Genomic DNA, 16165 nt, shown 5'->3' with positions numbered 1-16165 from the left:
GATCTGAAACTTGAGCCTTGTGTGGGGGAAGCCTCCTGTCTGGAGTCACACACACAGGTTCCTAGGGAGGTGTTAAGCTCTGCTAGTTCACTGTAGAGTGATGTCATTGGCCTTATTCTCCTCTGAGGAATCGGTGGGAGGGAGGCATCTTCCTCTCATCACCACCACAAAGGATTTTCCTCTGCAATAAGGGATATAAGCCCTCCTGCCCGTATCTCAGTGGTTGAGCTATTCCCTTGGTCTCTGCCCCAGGCAAATGCAAATCTCCACAGTGGTTATCTGCTTCCTCTGTTTAATGGGCAGGAAATGGCCTAGAAGATGTATCTATTCTAGGTCTTGTCATAATCTCTTTTATGACCATTACTTTCCTCAGAGTGTTCACAGATTCGGCTGAGTATTGGTGTAGGCTGTGTCACCAATAGGCCAGAGTTTCAGGAAAAGCTGGAGAGTTGCTCAGGTAAGAAATTTAGCCATGGCTAGCTTAAAGGTAAATAAACTAGTTTATTTTTCTTTGTTCTGACTCCTTCAGCTTACTTTTTAATTTTCCCTTTCTCTGGCAGTACCCTCCCCTGCCAAGAATGGGGTCTTCAGTCCCCATTCTGCCTGCATTTCCAAGAAAGCTTGTTTCACTCAAGTCTCCCCAGGGGTGACTGCCCAGCTCAGCAGGCATGCCAGAAGCAGCCTCACACTGGGACCCTGTGGATTGTTCCTCTCAAGCAACTCTCCCACAATGGCTGTGTCCAACCAGCTGTCAATGATGAGAGCTCCTCCCTATCTGTGGCTCAATTCCAGCCCCTAGATGCTGTTCAAGATCACTCACTGAAGCTTTCCCAAGGTAATTCCAACAAGTGACCAAGTCCAAAAAAAAAAAAAAAAAAAAAAGCCTTCAGGGTCTGTCTGAAAACTGCCACTGACCTGGATGGCCTCTGGTGGCACACAAGCACTTGCCTCTGTGCCAGTTCTCCACAGCCCCTGATCTCTTTGTTGACTCCTGAAGTCTCTTGCTGCTTTCTGTGCCCCTAAAGTGATGTTTCTGGGGAGCGCCCCCAAGCCAGAGCTGGCTGGAGTCCTCCCTCCCTGAACTCACCACATGTGACTGCAAAGGAGATGTCTGCCATCTTGTTCTGCCCCCGGCATTTGCTCAGTCTCAAAGAGAAATTTAGGATCATGGATGGATGCCTTATGGGGGTTGTTTTTGAGCCATTTGAAAGAACAAGGGTTTTCCAGGGACACCAGCTCTTATTCATATGCAAAGAGTTGCTGCTCTAATTATGAATTATCCCTCCCTTCCATTCATGTGAGCAGGGCATGAGGATCCCTACTTGGCATCCCTTTCAGGGAGTCATGGCTCCAGAGATGGGCAAGAATGTCTGATTTCTTATTTGAAGTTGTTAATTCCACAATACTCACCTTTACCTTTGTTTTGAAATTCATTGGGCATCTTGGGCTTGGGGCATTATTAGGACATCTTGGAAAATGTGGGGTGGAGAGGAGGATGATGTCGCTAATAAAACTTCTGCCCTCAGCATGGTGCACGGAGTTGGGAATGAGGGATAGAGTTGTTACCACCTCCATGCCTTTACCTTCCTCTGTGACCTCAGCAATATCTCCTTTCTGATTGTTTTCTCATGACAGGTTTAGGCCTCACTTGTGTGTGTTTCTTCCTTTTTTCATTTTTCTTCCTTTACTTTCTACCTTCCATGATTCTACCCCTCACTCCCCTTCCCTTCCTACCTTTTTTTCTTCCTTCTTTCTGTTTTCTTCCTAACTCCTCCCCTCCTTCCTTCCTTCTTTTCATTACTTTTTCCTTACCTCCCCCTCATTTCCCTTCTCTCTCTTCCTTTTCTCCTCTTCTCACTCCTTTATCTCCTTTCTCCTTCTCTCTCTCTCCCCTTGCTTTCCTTCCTCCCTCCCTTCTTCTCTCTCTCTTTTCCTCCCTTCTTTCTTCTCTCTCTTTCTCCCTCCCTCGCTCCCTCTGTCCCTTCATTTACTTTAACAGTAGAACCATTCTTTGAGAATTTCACATGATGTTCCAGTCGCAAATGAAGCTGCCCTGGTTGAAATGCGCGTGATGTTGTCTGTAGCACCAGTCTCCAGCAAGTTTCCTATTTTGAAAAAATTCTTCAAAATCTCAGATTTCCATGAAATGCAATTTATAAACTGCTGGATGTGATCATCTCAGATGGGCATTTTGTTCCTAATAATTTAAGGTTCACGTGAGTAAATGAGACAACCAGGTTAGAATCTGTTCTTTGGCATTTCACAGCAAGACAGCTTTAAAACCATCATCCCGGAGACCTCAGAAGAGGCGTTGTTCAGAGTAGTCAGGCATTAAGCCAGCAACTCTGCCTCAGATGTCGATCTTGGGCATCTATACCCCTGTGCTTTTTTCACAGTCTACCTACCTCTCACCTGAATACCCAGCTTGGCTCTGGTTCTGCTTTGGCTTTGGCCTCTTGGTCTGCCTTTCTTTTACAAGTAGATGGTGCTCCCTTCTGGGGGTAGCCAAGCATTCATTCATTTGTCCTTTCAATCAGTCCACCCTACAGAGATTTCTTACAGCAGGTCCCACATGCTAGGCACTGCACGGGGCACTGGGGATAGTGACCCATCAGATGCTATCTTTTGCCTCAGTGATCTTGTAGTATGGCTAAATGAGCAAACAGACCAATGTCAATCAGTGTGATAAGTGCAGTGATGTGTGTGTAGCAGTGAGGGGACAGTGTGAACTGTGTAGGGAGGGTTGCTATGGTCAGGGAAGGTTTCTCCTATGTTTTTAAAGGAACATTCAACTATTGGACTAGGAAGATGGAAGGCATTGGAAGCTATAGAATTTGATATAGATCTTTAACACCACTGAGCATGTCTGGCACAACTGCGGATACTTAGAATTATCTAGAAATATTGATAGCTAAAAGGGAGGGAGAGTGGTGGATGATGAAACTGGAGAAACAGGGACAGACCATAAAGGCTGTACTTGAAGGAGCTTCACTATGTAGGTGGTAGGACAAAAGTTAAGTCTTTTTAAAATTTCCCTTTCCCTTAAAAGTAATCATGGAAATATTTTTCTAATTTCAGGTTAATATGAGGGTAAGTACCATTAGTTCACATTATTTGAATTTGTAAGGAAAGGTCCAAAATATGCCATCTATCTCTCCATTGTGCCTGATAGACAGGAACTTACTGAGCCTTCTCTCCCTCCCCCACTTCTGGGATTTAATTGTGTTTTTCTCTTGTGTGGGCCCGGTGTTGATTTACCGTTTTCAGATTAGTACTGAGTACATGGGATGCCTGCTTTTTCATTCTTGAGATACTTTACATAGGATCATGTTCTCCAAATCCATCCAGATAAATACAAAAGATGTAGAGTCTCCATCTTATTTATGGCTGAGTAGTACTCCAGGGTATACATATACCACAGTTTATTAATCCATTCATGGGTTGATGGAACTTGGGTTGTTTCCACATCTTTGCAGTTGTGAATTAAGCTGCTATAAACATTCTATGCAGATGTCCTTATGGTAAAATGATTTTTTTTCTTCTGGCTAGGTACCTAGTAATGGGATTGCAGAATCAAATGGTCAGTCTACTCTGAGTTCTTTGAGGATTTTCCATATTTCTTTCCAAAAAGTCTGCACTAGTTTGCAATTTGACCAACAGTGTATAAGTGTATACCCCCACCAGCATCTACAGCTTTGAGACCTTGTAATGTGGCTATTCTCACTAGTGTTAGGTGGTATCTCGAAGTGGTTTGATTTGTATTTCTCTGATGATTAGGGATAATGAAAGATTTTTCGTGTGTTTGTCGGCCATTCTTGTGTCTGCTTGGGGAAAGGTTCTGTACATGTCCCTTGTCCATTGATTGATAGGGTTGTTTGATATTTTCTTGTTGATTTGCTCGAGTTCTTTGTATAGTCTGGTCACTAGTCCTTTGTCCAATTCATAACATGCAAATATCTTCTTCCATTCTGAAGGTTATCTCTTTGCTTTGTTGATTGGGTCCTTATCTGTGCAGAAGCTTTTTAACTTGATCAAGTCCCATTTATTTATTTTTGTTGTTGCTGCAGTTGCCAATGGTGTCTTCTTCATGAATTCTTTCCCAAGGCTGATATTGTTAAGAGTTTTTCTCATACTTTCCCCCAGGGTTTTTATTGTTTCATGTCTTAGATCGAAATCTTTTATCTGGCATGGGTTAATTTTTGTAAGTGGCGAGAGGTGCAGGTCCAGTTTCAGTCTTTCATATGTGGCTATTCAGTTCTTCCAACATGGTTTATTAAATAGGGACCCTTTTCTCCAGTGTATGCTTTTTGTTTGGTTTATTAAAGATCAGTTGGTGATATGAGGCTGGTTTAATCTCTAGGTTCTTGATTCTGTCGCATAGATGTAGGCCTCTATTTTTATGCCAGTACCATGCTGTTTTTGTCACTGTAGACTTGTATATAGCCTCAAGTCCAGTAACATACCTCCAGATTTGTTTTTATTTCACAGAATTGTGCTGGCTATAGAAAACAAAGAAAAATTAAAGAATTAAGAAAAAAACAATGCCTCTAATTTGCATATGGGATCCCACCATCTTGCTTCCAGTCTTTTTTCTATATAGTTTTTTTTTTTTAATATAGTAGACAGAATTACAATGGAGATTTTTAAGTGGGAGAGTCAGGTTCAGACTTGCCTGTGAGAACTGTCACTTTATGAGCCAAGAAGTAGCATGAACCATACAAAATCTTAGTGAACTAGATATCACTGATAGCCTTTTGTTTTTGTTTTCGATTAGTTTAGATTTACAGAAAAGTTATGAAGGTAGTATGGAGAGTTCCTGCATACCTCTCTCCCTAAGTCTTTGAATTAGGTGAGGTTTATCACCATGACTTGTTGTTAGTCAAATAAGAAAATAGGCAGGTCATAGGATTTGTCTAAAAACGCAGTGGCTGGTCACTGCCTCGTGTGCTTTCCACATCTTTTACAGCAGTAATACTGGACACTGAGAATGAGAGTTCACACTGATAACCTTGGAGGGACAGATCTGTAGATCTTCCAGGCTGAAACAGGAAATTAACTCAGATAGTAGAAAGATTCCTCACCACACAAGGAAAAATAAACAGTTTTTGCTTCTACCTGAAATAACATTACCGCATCCCCATTCTGGGAACATTTCTGAGGCTTATCCCTGAACCTGTAGCCATAGCTGGAGGTGGTTTTGCTGCGTATGACTCTAGGTCTTCCTCTTCTGTGTGTGGACTGGGTGAAGTAGGAGCCTAAAGATCATCATAATTTGGCTAGAGATGAGGTGTCCAGCATGACCAAACTGAACAGCATAGCTATAACTATTTATTAAATCTTCCCTAAGCCCACATGTTCCCTTCCGTGGCTGTACCGTTGAGTCCCCCAAATTATACTGCCTGATCCAGGAAGTTTAATTCTCTTCAGCCTTTGTGTTCCTCCAGGCTCCATTTGGTTTTCATAGTCTGGCTAAATGTAGGTAATCAGAACCCAATTAATTGTACACATCTGTGGCCAGCTGCCCAGGGACTCTGGTCTTGATATTGAAGTTGCCTAGAGTTATCCTGCTCTTGCTGTGAAGTCTGCAAACAATGCAGCCCCTCCCTCTGCTGAATAGTCCTTTTGATTTTCCATCATCTGGAAAATTATGGGAAATCATTTTCTGCCTTTTGTTTACCCCAAGTTCATTATTTTATTACCATCTCATTATTACCTTTATTTTATTACCATCTCATTATTTCACTGAAGGGGGGGGCTGTTTCCATGGTGATGCAGAAACCTTACTACTCTGAACCCAGCGAAAGCACATTAGCACACTGGTTAGAATTTTTCTTTTTTGGAGGGTAGGTGAGTCAGGATGTTAGAGAGACGGTAACATGTTTAATGGGAGGAGATATATTCATGTTGGTGGGGATGAACTTAGCAGCACACTGGGCCGGTGAGTGAAGTGGCTGTTTACTTTATTCTAATTAGCCTGCTCGCTTAACATTAATGAAAGCTCTTAGCCCAACACCACAGTGTGCCAGAGGTGAGTAGATCTCCTAACCTTCTGGATCTCAGAGCCTACCAAAGAAACCAATAAGGAAGGAAGCAACAGTTACGTTAGAGGGTGATTTGGATTTCCCGTGAGGCAGAGGAAAGGCTAATTCTAATTCTAATTCTAATTCTCTAATGAGAATTAGAACTCTAATTCTAGTGCATCATTATAAATTCACAGTAGAAATTATTATTTGAATTGTGAAGACACTTGGAGGCATTAGCCTAATGGACCAGGTTCTTAAATGAAACCAAATTTTCTGCATGAAGGGTATGGAGGGTATGAAGGCCCCGTGAGGGCCAGGGCCAGCTGCACAAGTCCCCAGTGGAAGCTGCACTGTGATCTAGTCACCATATGCTGCAGCTCTGCTCCCCAGGTTTGCCGACCTGTCCCTCCGGGGGTGACGTGGCTCCAGGGACTGATTCCTCCTAGACTGATGTATAAACCATCAGGAAGCTGTATCTATCCCCATTGGAAACAAGAGTCAGCCATCAAGCAGATAATGTGGGAGCAGGGCCAAACCACGAGGGAATGTAAATTAAAATCCATAGACCTCCAAAGGAGTACCACTGTGGATGCCGAAACCAGATTGTTTTTACTCCCAAGAACCAATTGTACACGTCTCTTCCCACACCTACTCATTCAGTGACTTCGTGTTCAGTGGTTGCAGGTGGCCATGATGGGAGTATTTACACCATGATAACTGGCAGATCTTACAAATTAGGGCCTATTTTATTCCTCTAAAATCTGATTGGTAGGCATTTGCTACCATACTGCTTGACCTGTTACCTGTGCTATAAGACAGCCTTGGCTCGGTTCAATGGGGCAGCAGATGTCCCAGGAGGGATGTGGCCAGTGTCATCTTCCTGTACTGTGTTTTCTCTAAGTGTGACTGAGCATAAAATGCTTCCTAGGTATGGGTCATTGTTCTGTCCTAGCTGGGGAAATGTTTGCTGTTGTTTGGGTAGTTCTTTAAGGCGACACCACCTCCCTCTGCTCTGGTGTCGGTCTTGTATTCAGTGGGTGACTGGTTTCTAGGTTCCAGGTTCTTTGGGGCCACCTCACTGTTGGCCAAGTGTGTGACATCAGGATGGTGGGGTGGGGTGGGGTGGGGATGGAGAGGTGGAAGAAGAAAGAGGAATAAGGACAGGGCTGCTGTTATTTTTAGTGACCTTTACTGTTTGTCATTAAATGTCACCATGAGGATAGACATGGCGGTAGGAATAGATTCGGTGGAGGCTTACATTTTGTGCTAAAACTGGCCATCTGCTGGTCTTGGCCTTGGCTTGGACAAATTGAGGGAGGAGGCCACCACTAAGTGAATTTTGCTCTTCTTAATGAGGGATACAATGCCCCAAATTAAGTTTCTTTCATTAGTGAAAATGAGGCTCCTTTATCAACTTTCACATTATACCAAGAAGGAGAGAAGGGAAGGCACTGAGACAAAGCAAACAATTATTTTTGATTTATTGATCCCTGAGAGAAGACAGAGCTTTTGGCAGAACAAAAAGCATCTTTCTTAATTAGTGTCATGATTTTCCAGCCGTTATTGACAATCTATCTTTGGCTCTATTGTTTCTTTGGTGCCAGCATCTTTTCTCGAGCTCCTCACCGAGTAGCTTGCAAACCCCATTCGAGCCATAAAAGGGGAAGAGGACTCAGCCTCTCCCAGGAAGCCATAGGAACACCTGGACCGTGGTGCAGGTGTTAGTGTTGGAAGTGGCCCCACTTTCAAAGCCCGGTCTTAGCACTTAGTAGTAAGAGGCTGTGGGCAAACTGCTAATCACTGTTCTAGACATTGAATTCATATCAGTGAACAAAACATAAAAAAAAATTCCTGTCCTCATAGAACTCTAATTCTAGTGCATCATTAAAAATTCACAGTAGAAATTATTATTTGAATTGTGAAGACACTTGGAGGCATTAGCCTAATGGATCAGGTTCTTAAATGAAATCAAATTTTCTGCATGAAGGGTATGGAGGGAACATAATCCAAGCCCCTTAGAAGGAAATCAGGTGCACAGTTGTTTTTTTTCTTAATTTTCATTTTTTTTAAATTTTGGAATATTACAGGGGCACAAACATTTTGGCTACTATTTGATCCAGCAGTTCTACTACTATTGGGTATTTATCCAAAGGGGAAATAAAAGTCCTTTTATCACAAAGGTGCATAGCTTTTAAAGCCAATGTTTATTGAGCCCTTACATCAAGGCGGTATCTCAGTTAACCCTTTGAGAAAGGTTCATTACACAAAGTAACTGAGGCAGAGAGTCTTAAAAACCTGCCCAAGGGCTTGGTGCCTGGGGCTCAAGCAGCTAAGGCACCAGCCACATATACCAGAGCTGGCGGGTTCAAATCCAGCCTGGGCCTGCCAAACAACAATGATGGCTGCAACCAAAAAATAGCCAGGTGTTGTGGCAGGCGCTTGTAATCCCAGCTACTAGGGAGGTGGAGGCAGGGGACTCACTTGAGCCCAGGAGTTGGAGGTTGCTGTAAGCTTTGATGCCACAGAACTCTACCCAGGGTGACAGCTTGAGGCTCTGTCTCAAAAAACAGAGCAGAACAAAACAACCCCCCCCCCAAAACCTGCCCAAGACCATACATCTTAACATTGGCAGGAGCAGGTTTCAAACCCGGATGTGCCTAATCCTGAATTCATGTTCTCACCTGTGACTAAGGGGACACCAATTTGATGGATGGGATCTTTCCTTTAAATTCTTCTTTGCTCCAGATTCAGGTACAGATGATGAGACTATGTTTCTGGAGAAAAGTCTGATTTCAGTTAATTTTACTCTACAAACTTCACAAGGGAAGAAAGCATGCCCTTTCGGGTGAACCTAAGTGAACTCTTGGAACCTATTAATTGCTCACAAATATCCCGAATGAGCGAATGAATCTAGTACTGTGTGTCCTTCTTGGCTCCTCTGCAGAAGAACAGACAGACTGACTTACTGAACACGAAGGACAGCGAGGTGTTTTGTTGTTGTTGTAGCTGTTTTTGCTGTGCTGATACTGTCTTTGAAGGCCAGTCAGCAGATTGGAGACTAGAAGGTACAGTGGCGTGGGAGAATGGCAGGAAATTAGAAAGTAGCAGCTCCAGGTTGCAAAGGCCTTAGATGGTTCACTAAGGAGACTGGGAAGTTGAGGAGCTGTTAAACACATTGACACATAGCTGGAGGGCGTGAGAGTCAAGGTACAATTTTAAGAGGAAGGTTTTCCCAAGTTCAGACCACAGAGTAGTGACAGGTCAAGGACTAGAAACCCTAAGGCCAGGGATATTTTTTCTAGGCTTTTTCTTAATTCTTATAGAAAAGTGCGAACTGAGCTTTAACTCTGGGCTGTTTCTGTTCAGGATAGGGTTTTTGGTTTGTTTGTTTTTGGCTTGTTTTTGTTTTTGACCATTTCTACCAAGTGGGAAGATCTCTGTGTATAGAGCAGGGCTTGAGAAAAGCCCGTGTGTACCCAGAAGTGCTGCACGCCCCGCACACTTGGTGCCTGGAGAAACGGCAGGTACCTGTGTGTACCCAGAAATGCCGCACGCCCCGCACACTTGGTGCCTGGAGAAACGGCAGGTACCTGTGTGTACCCAGAAATGCCGCACGCCCCGCACACTCGGTGCCTGGAGAAACGGGCAGGGAGTTAGGGTGGGCGTCTCAGAAGGGCAAAGGAGAGCAGTGGGTCAGCATTCTGGAGAACACCTTCAAATAGGTCTCTGGAAAGATGTTGGAGAAGGATCTAGAATGTTCTAAACATTGTGAGGGGGTGCTGCAGACTCTGTGATCCTCTTTCCTGGTGCTGTCAGGCAGAGCACACGCAGACACACACACAGGCACATGCACACCTCCCAGCACACAGCTGCTTCACCTGCAGGCTCTACCACACTCCCCACAGGTTCCCACACACCTGAGTGCACACAAACACATATCATTCCTTATGCTCAGTGAAATACGTCTGCCACACACTCACGTAAGCAAGAGAAAATGGAATGCCTTAGGCTCACATGCCTTTGTAGACCCCTGCAAATGTATCGCACCACACACCCACATGACTCGTGCTCTTAGCCACAGACATCATGTTCCACACACCTGTGTCAGTGCCTTCTCACAAAACACACACACCTCATGTCAGTTGTCTATCCAGGGCACACTGACACTCATGTGCCACCTGAGCCCAGCAGGCCATAGGCCACATTCGTTCTCTGTGGATGTGTGTCTGTCTATGTGTCTGTCTCCCCACCCCACACAGCCTCATTCACACACACACCCTCCACACTCCTATTCTCTCTCTCTCACACACACACACACGCACCATGAATAGAACACACATATAGCTCATATGTATTTCCTAGGGATCATAATTTAAAAGTGAAAAATTACCTGTGGCCACACCCAAGGATCCTAGGATCACTAAGAAAATATTATTTAAAGCCTAAAAAGTTTATGGGGAAATAAAATTCTATTTGCCTATTTTTAGCACCCCGAGGTTAAATATGGCCTTATTCCATATTCAAGCAGCTTCTGGGATTATGTAACTCCAGCAGCTCTGACTTCTGACGTCAGTGCCTCCCCTGCCCTCGGTGACGGAAGTCCAGCCCCCTTTCATCCCCCAGCAGCCGTAGCAGGTGTTCTCGGTGAAGGAATATTTACTGCTGTGGTTAAGGAAGGGACGAAACAGGGATAGATGGGGGGAAGTGATGCCCTCAGCTAGTTAGATGAGCTTCCTCGGCATAGCAAATCCTGTTCAGTAAGGACTGAGGCTCAGACCAACCTAGGAAAAATGATCTGTTTTTGCTGTATGCCCCTTCTCTAGCTCTCTTGATAGGAGACGATGTCCAGAGCAAAGAGCAGGGCCTCCAGCTAACCAGGCTGCTGTCCCAACCTGGTGCTAAAGGGCAACTGGGGGAGGAGATGAGGGGATCCAGGTGGGGAGAGTGTGGTTTTGGTCTCTTTGCTGACACTCACGGAGCTCAGAGTCACAGAGGTTTCCAGAGTCCACCTTCCAGCAGGGGCACAGTGGCCACTGTGTCACCAGGTTGAGGCTGGGAGGTCACAGTGGTGAAGCACATGGTACCTAGGGGCAATTTCTGGCGCCTCATCTGTTAGCTTCTTGAGCCTGGGCAAACTTCTTTGCATCTCTGAGCCTCCGTTTTCTCAGCTCTAAAATGGGAATCACTGTGATGTTCGAGAGCCAGTCACGGAAAGGGCTTGGCACAGAGCCCAACACATAGGAAACTCTAAATAGTCATCATCTTTTTTAAAACCAAGTCTATTTTTCTTGGTTAAGAGTTCAGAGTCTCAACTCTGGCCACGACTGACCTCTCAGGGACCCCCACTACTCTTCGCCCACACTGACCTTTCAGTAGTTCCCCAGTCTCCAGCGTCTGCTGGTCCTTCTTCACCTGTCCTCCTGCATCTCATCTGTATGTACTGATGTCCTCTCCTTCCTCAACTTAGCAGCCTTCCACCCACCCTTCAAGAGCGAGTGCCAATGTCACCGTACATGAACAGCCTTCAGACACCCAGGGCAGACCCAGATTCCTTCTCCTGCCCTCGCCCTGCCCATCATATATGGTGACCTCCATCCCCTACACCCCACTGCTGTGGCAGCAGGGAGCGTAGCTAAGGAAGAGGACTCACAACAGCCTCTGAGACAGCAGCATCCATCTACTCTCGGCCTTGCTACTAAGGTATAATTTGGGAGACCAGGATATTTTAGCCCTGCCCCAGGACTACAGATCAAGATATGCATTTTAATAATGAGGTGATTCATCTGCACAGCACCGTGTGAGAAGCACTCGCTAGGACTCCCCCACCTTCTCAAGCAATCACGGCAGTCATGTGCATACGTGAACACTGGACTTACTTGGTTTGGTTTCAACCTTAACCATGTAAAAAACTCAAAGTAGACATCATATCAACATTGCAGTCAAAAATGTACTCTTGGCCTGTCCTTTTTATCTAATCCCCAAATAAGGCTTCTCCACATCACCTTCCCCTTTCTCTTCATCTCAAACCTCTCCCAAACTCCACCCCAATTTTTTTCCAAGGTGGGGAACCAGCAGACTTCGGGTTACCTTGCCTCTAATTATTACTGAATTCACTTGCACATGGGTTTCCTCTTTATATTATTATAACATGAGCTCTGTAATTGGAACAACCATGAGTGGCACCTGATATCTCTGATTTTCAAAGGACCATATTTTCTCTCCATTTGGTTGAACAACAAGCAGCTCACTTTCCTCTTATGATCAAAGGAATATGAAGCCGCTGTGGCTGGATCCTTATTATTTCACCTGTGTCTTTATATATCTTATCCACCCAGACATGTTACCTCAAATCCCCTCAATTAGGATCTATCTCTACTCTTGTTATATAAAGAATACTTCCAAATTTACATGACTGCATAATTTACAAACTCTTTACAAGCTCTTGAACTAAATACATTTTATATGCTTATAAATTAGCCAAATGCACTTCTCTCATTCAGAAAAATAGATTTCCCTGCTGCCTGTCAGTACATGCCCACTTTATAGCCTTTACATTATAATTAGACTTCTTTATCTTCATGAGAACAGGACCGTGGATTGGCTGGTCCACAGGTTTTCTCAGGACATTTTTCTTATGTAAATAAACAAATGGGATCCTTGGGTCCGGGGAGTCAGACTTTTTCTTCTCTGTATCCCCAGGCTTTCTGGCACATAGTAGGTATTAAAATTTGTTTTGAATGAATGAATGGACAGAGATTCCAGTCAATTCTGCCACCTTCACCTCTAGGGATCAGTTTGGCTCCCTAGATTAAATTGTGCAAGAAAGAGATCAGGGAAGAAAAAAAAGCAGAAACCTTATTTCATGCATATTATCATACTGCTTTTTTCATTCAGTGTAAATAAATAAAAGGGGCTAGTTCCAACAATGGAACTGTAAAAATAACCAGAGATGCGTGTAAAAAGTCTACCACTCCCTAGAAATAAATTTATCTAGTCAAGCTATTTATTTCAGGCTGGCTTCTTTTTTCCCCCAGAGTAAATCTTTGTCCTTCATGCAAGTCAGGAGCCTGGTGAGTTTCTCTGCTTGTCTCCTTGTGTCTGTATTTGAATTTGAATCTGTCAGAGCTTACAGGTTGCAAGCAACAGAAGCTTACTGGATAAAGAACAAATACATGATCTGTTGAAAGAAATGTGGGATAGCTTACAGAATCAGAAGCCATCCTGGAGAACCACACTTTGGGAAGGAAGGAGACCAGGGAAGTTTCAGAGATCTGAACTGTTAACTGAGGTGTTTGAACTTCATTTGTTTTCCATTATTGGGTCACAACCTCAAGATTTAAATCCCACAGACAAAGGTAAATCCCAGGCCTACCGTGGGTCCTTATTCTACCAGCCCTTTGCCAGGTAAGGATGGAACACTCAGATTGATGGATTAATAGGGACTGTATCAGAAGGAGGAATAGACTGTATTAGAGACAGAATAATGATTCCCCAAAGATGTCCACATCCTAATCACTGGACACTATATGAGTGCGTTCTGTTAAATGGCACGAGAAAACGAAGGTTGCTGGCAGAATTATGTTCATTTGACTTTAAGGAGGGGATTGGCCTGTATCATGGGGTCAGCCAATATAACCATCTGTTCCCTTTGAATGTAGAAGAGGTATGTAGCAGGGGGCTGAGGGAGGCACTGTGAGACTCAGTCAGCCACGGCCATGAGCCCCAAATGTGGCAGCCACTGGAGCAGCGGTTCTCAACCTGTGGGTCGTGACCCCTTTTTAACAATGAAAATACATTATGGCATTAGGAAGGTTGAGAATCACTGCACTAGAGGCCGAAAAAGATAAGAAAATAGTTCTACTCTAAAGTCTTTGGAAAGGAATATAGCTCTGCCAACAATTGATTTTAGCCAGGCCAGGTGAGACCAATTTTGGATTTCTAACTTCCAGAAATGTAAGAAAATAAAGTTATGTTGTTTTAAGCCATGAAGTTTCTGGCACTTTGTCACAGCAGCCATAGGAAATGGGTATAGATCAGTGGTCCCCAACCTTTTTGGCACCAGGGACCAGGTTTCATGGAAGACATTTTTTCCATGGATTGGGGTGGAGGTTGGTTTGAGATGATTCAAGTGCGTCATTTATTGTGCATTTTATTTCTATTATGATACAACTCACCATAACACAGAATCAGTGAACAGCGGTGAGTGGCTGTCAACACAGATGAAGCTGCTCACTCGCCCACTGCTCCCGTCCTGCTGCTGTGCAGCCCGGTTCCTAACAGGTCACAGAGTGGTGCTGGTCCACGGCCTGGGGGTTGGGGACCACAGATATAGATCTCAGTCAGGAAAAACAGCGCATGTCTAAAACTGGGTCTGCTTTTAATGGAAAGCTTGTTAGTGGCCATCCACTTAGGGATGAAGAATCAAAATTTTATTCCAAGCCTAGCCCAGAGGATATGCTTGATAAATGTTGGCTGTATAAACTGGTGGACGTGAAACCTTCTTGCTCTTGGTTCTCCCAGGTAGTGTTCTTCCAGGTGTGCTGTGCCCGTTGTTGAAGAGCCTTGTGGTTGAACTCCAGTGTGTAACTTCCATAATGGAAGGGCTTCAAAGGCCTGTTTCCCATGAGGTCTTTTGAAAAAGCAAAAACATGCCTCAAACTACTAATTCCACCCCGTCCCATGCTCCAACATGTGGGGAATGTGGCCCTGTGGAGGGGCCCAGACCTGTAGCTCCAGGACACTTGCCAGTCTTCTCTGGAGCACGAGAAAATGCTGGATTTGATGATCCTTCATTTTGATTACACTTCTGCTCTGGGGATTATGATACTTTTTTTTCTGAAATGTTTGGGAACAAAGAATCTCTGGATACTGGTCTATGCCCATCAGAAATCAGTGTTGTGATATAATTATATTTGTGAGGCAGATGGTTCACCAACAGGCACGTGGCTGAAGCTCCTGTTGCAAATAGAGGCAACAGATCTGAAGGCTGGGGTGGGAATGGGGGAAGGGGTGGGCTGAAAGAGCCGCTTTGTTCCCAGATAACAGCCGTCTAGCTAGTCTCGCTGATGTTTTTGCAAGGATTTTGGCAGAAAGATACATGCAGAGGCTCAGGGAAGGGAATTAATATTTATTAAGTGCCTACTATGTGCCAGCTTCTTTCTATACCTATCTCATTTAATACTTTGAACAAATCTATGAAGCAGATTTTAATTATCATCCTTCTACACATGAGGAGACTAAGGCTTAAGGAGCTTCAGGTTAGGGCTCTCTAGGCACCTAGCCGGTGTGGTGATCACTAGCACTGCCCACCAGATATTTCCAGTTCCCTCCCAAGCATGTGAGAATTCCCCTGGTCTCTGTTCCTCCCAAAATGTGTTTTCTTTTTTCTACCTTTGAATGGGGGTAGAAGCCTGTGACTCACTTAAGACAGTGAGCAGAAATGAAGTAGATTCCTTCTGGGTAGGAGTCTTAAGAGCCAGTACACAATTTGTCACGTGTTTCTCCCTCCACACGGGTGATGAGTGATGTTCCAGATGGCGGTTGCTCTGTTAGGTGGTTCTTGATGATGAGGATGGAGCAGAACCCCAGCCAATATGAGAGGTGTGAATTATGAGTGAGAAATAAGACTTTATGTTGGTTTCAGCTACTGAGGTTTTTGAGGCTCCTGGATGTAGCAGTATAACCCTGCGTATTACAGCTGCCAAGGAAAAGATCTGGAATGTGACCACTTACTAGCCTGGCTTCTTGCTGCTACTCTGCACAGCATCAAAGCAGCCTTGGTTTCTCACATGATGTGGGTAGAGAGTTAGCATTCCAGGCTTAGGATTTATCTGTTGCCTGTGATTTTTTAAAATTCCTGATTCATAAGAGGATACACATGATTAGGTTATGTCGTTTGCATTTGTTAGGTAAAGTCCAAGTTGCAGTTGAGCCCTTCACCTGAGAGGTGTGCTGTACACTCCTACATTGTGCCTATTAGGTGGGGGCATGCCAGTCCCCCTCCCTCCTTCCCTCTCCCTTTCCCCACTTGAATTTAAACATGTTTTTCTCTCCCGTGGGTATGTAGCTGTTCATCTACTAGTTTTATATCTGTATTGAGTACATGGGGTACTTGCTTCTCCATTCTGGAGATACTTCACTAA

General features: G+C 44.3%; 1 protein-coding gene across 1 annotated transcript in view; it reads left to right on the top strand.

Annotated features, from left to right (window-relative positions):
- SHISA9 (shisa family member 9) overlaps positions 1 to 16165 on the top strand; it is a 309654-nt gene that overhangs the window by 209839 nt on the left and 83650 nt on the right. The window lies entirely within an intron of this gene.

Source organism: Otolemur garnettii, unplaced genomic scaffold (assembly GCF_000181295.1).
Source record: "Otolemur garnettii isolate 467f Iridium unplaced genomic scaffold, OtoGar3 scaffold00189, whole genome shotgun sequence".
NCBI lineage: Eukaryota > Metazoa > Chordata > Mammalia > Primates > Galagidae > Otolemur > Otolemur garnettii.
This window is presented reverse-complemented; position numbering and strand designations above follow the sequence as displayed.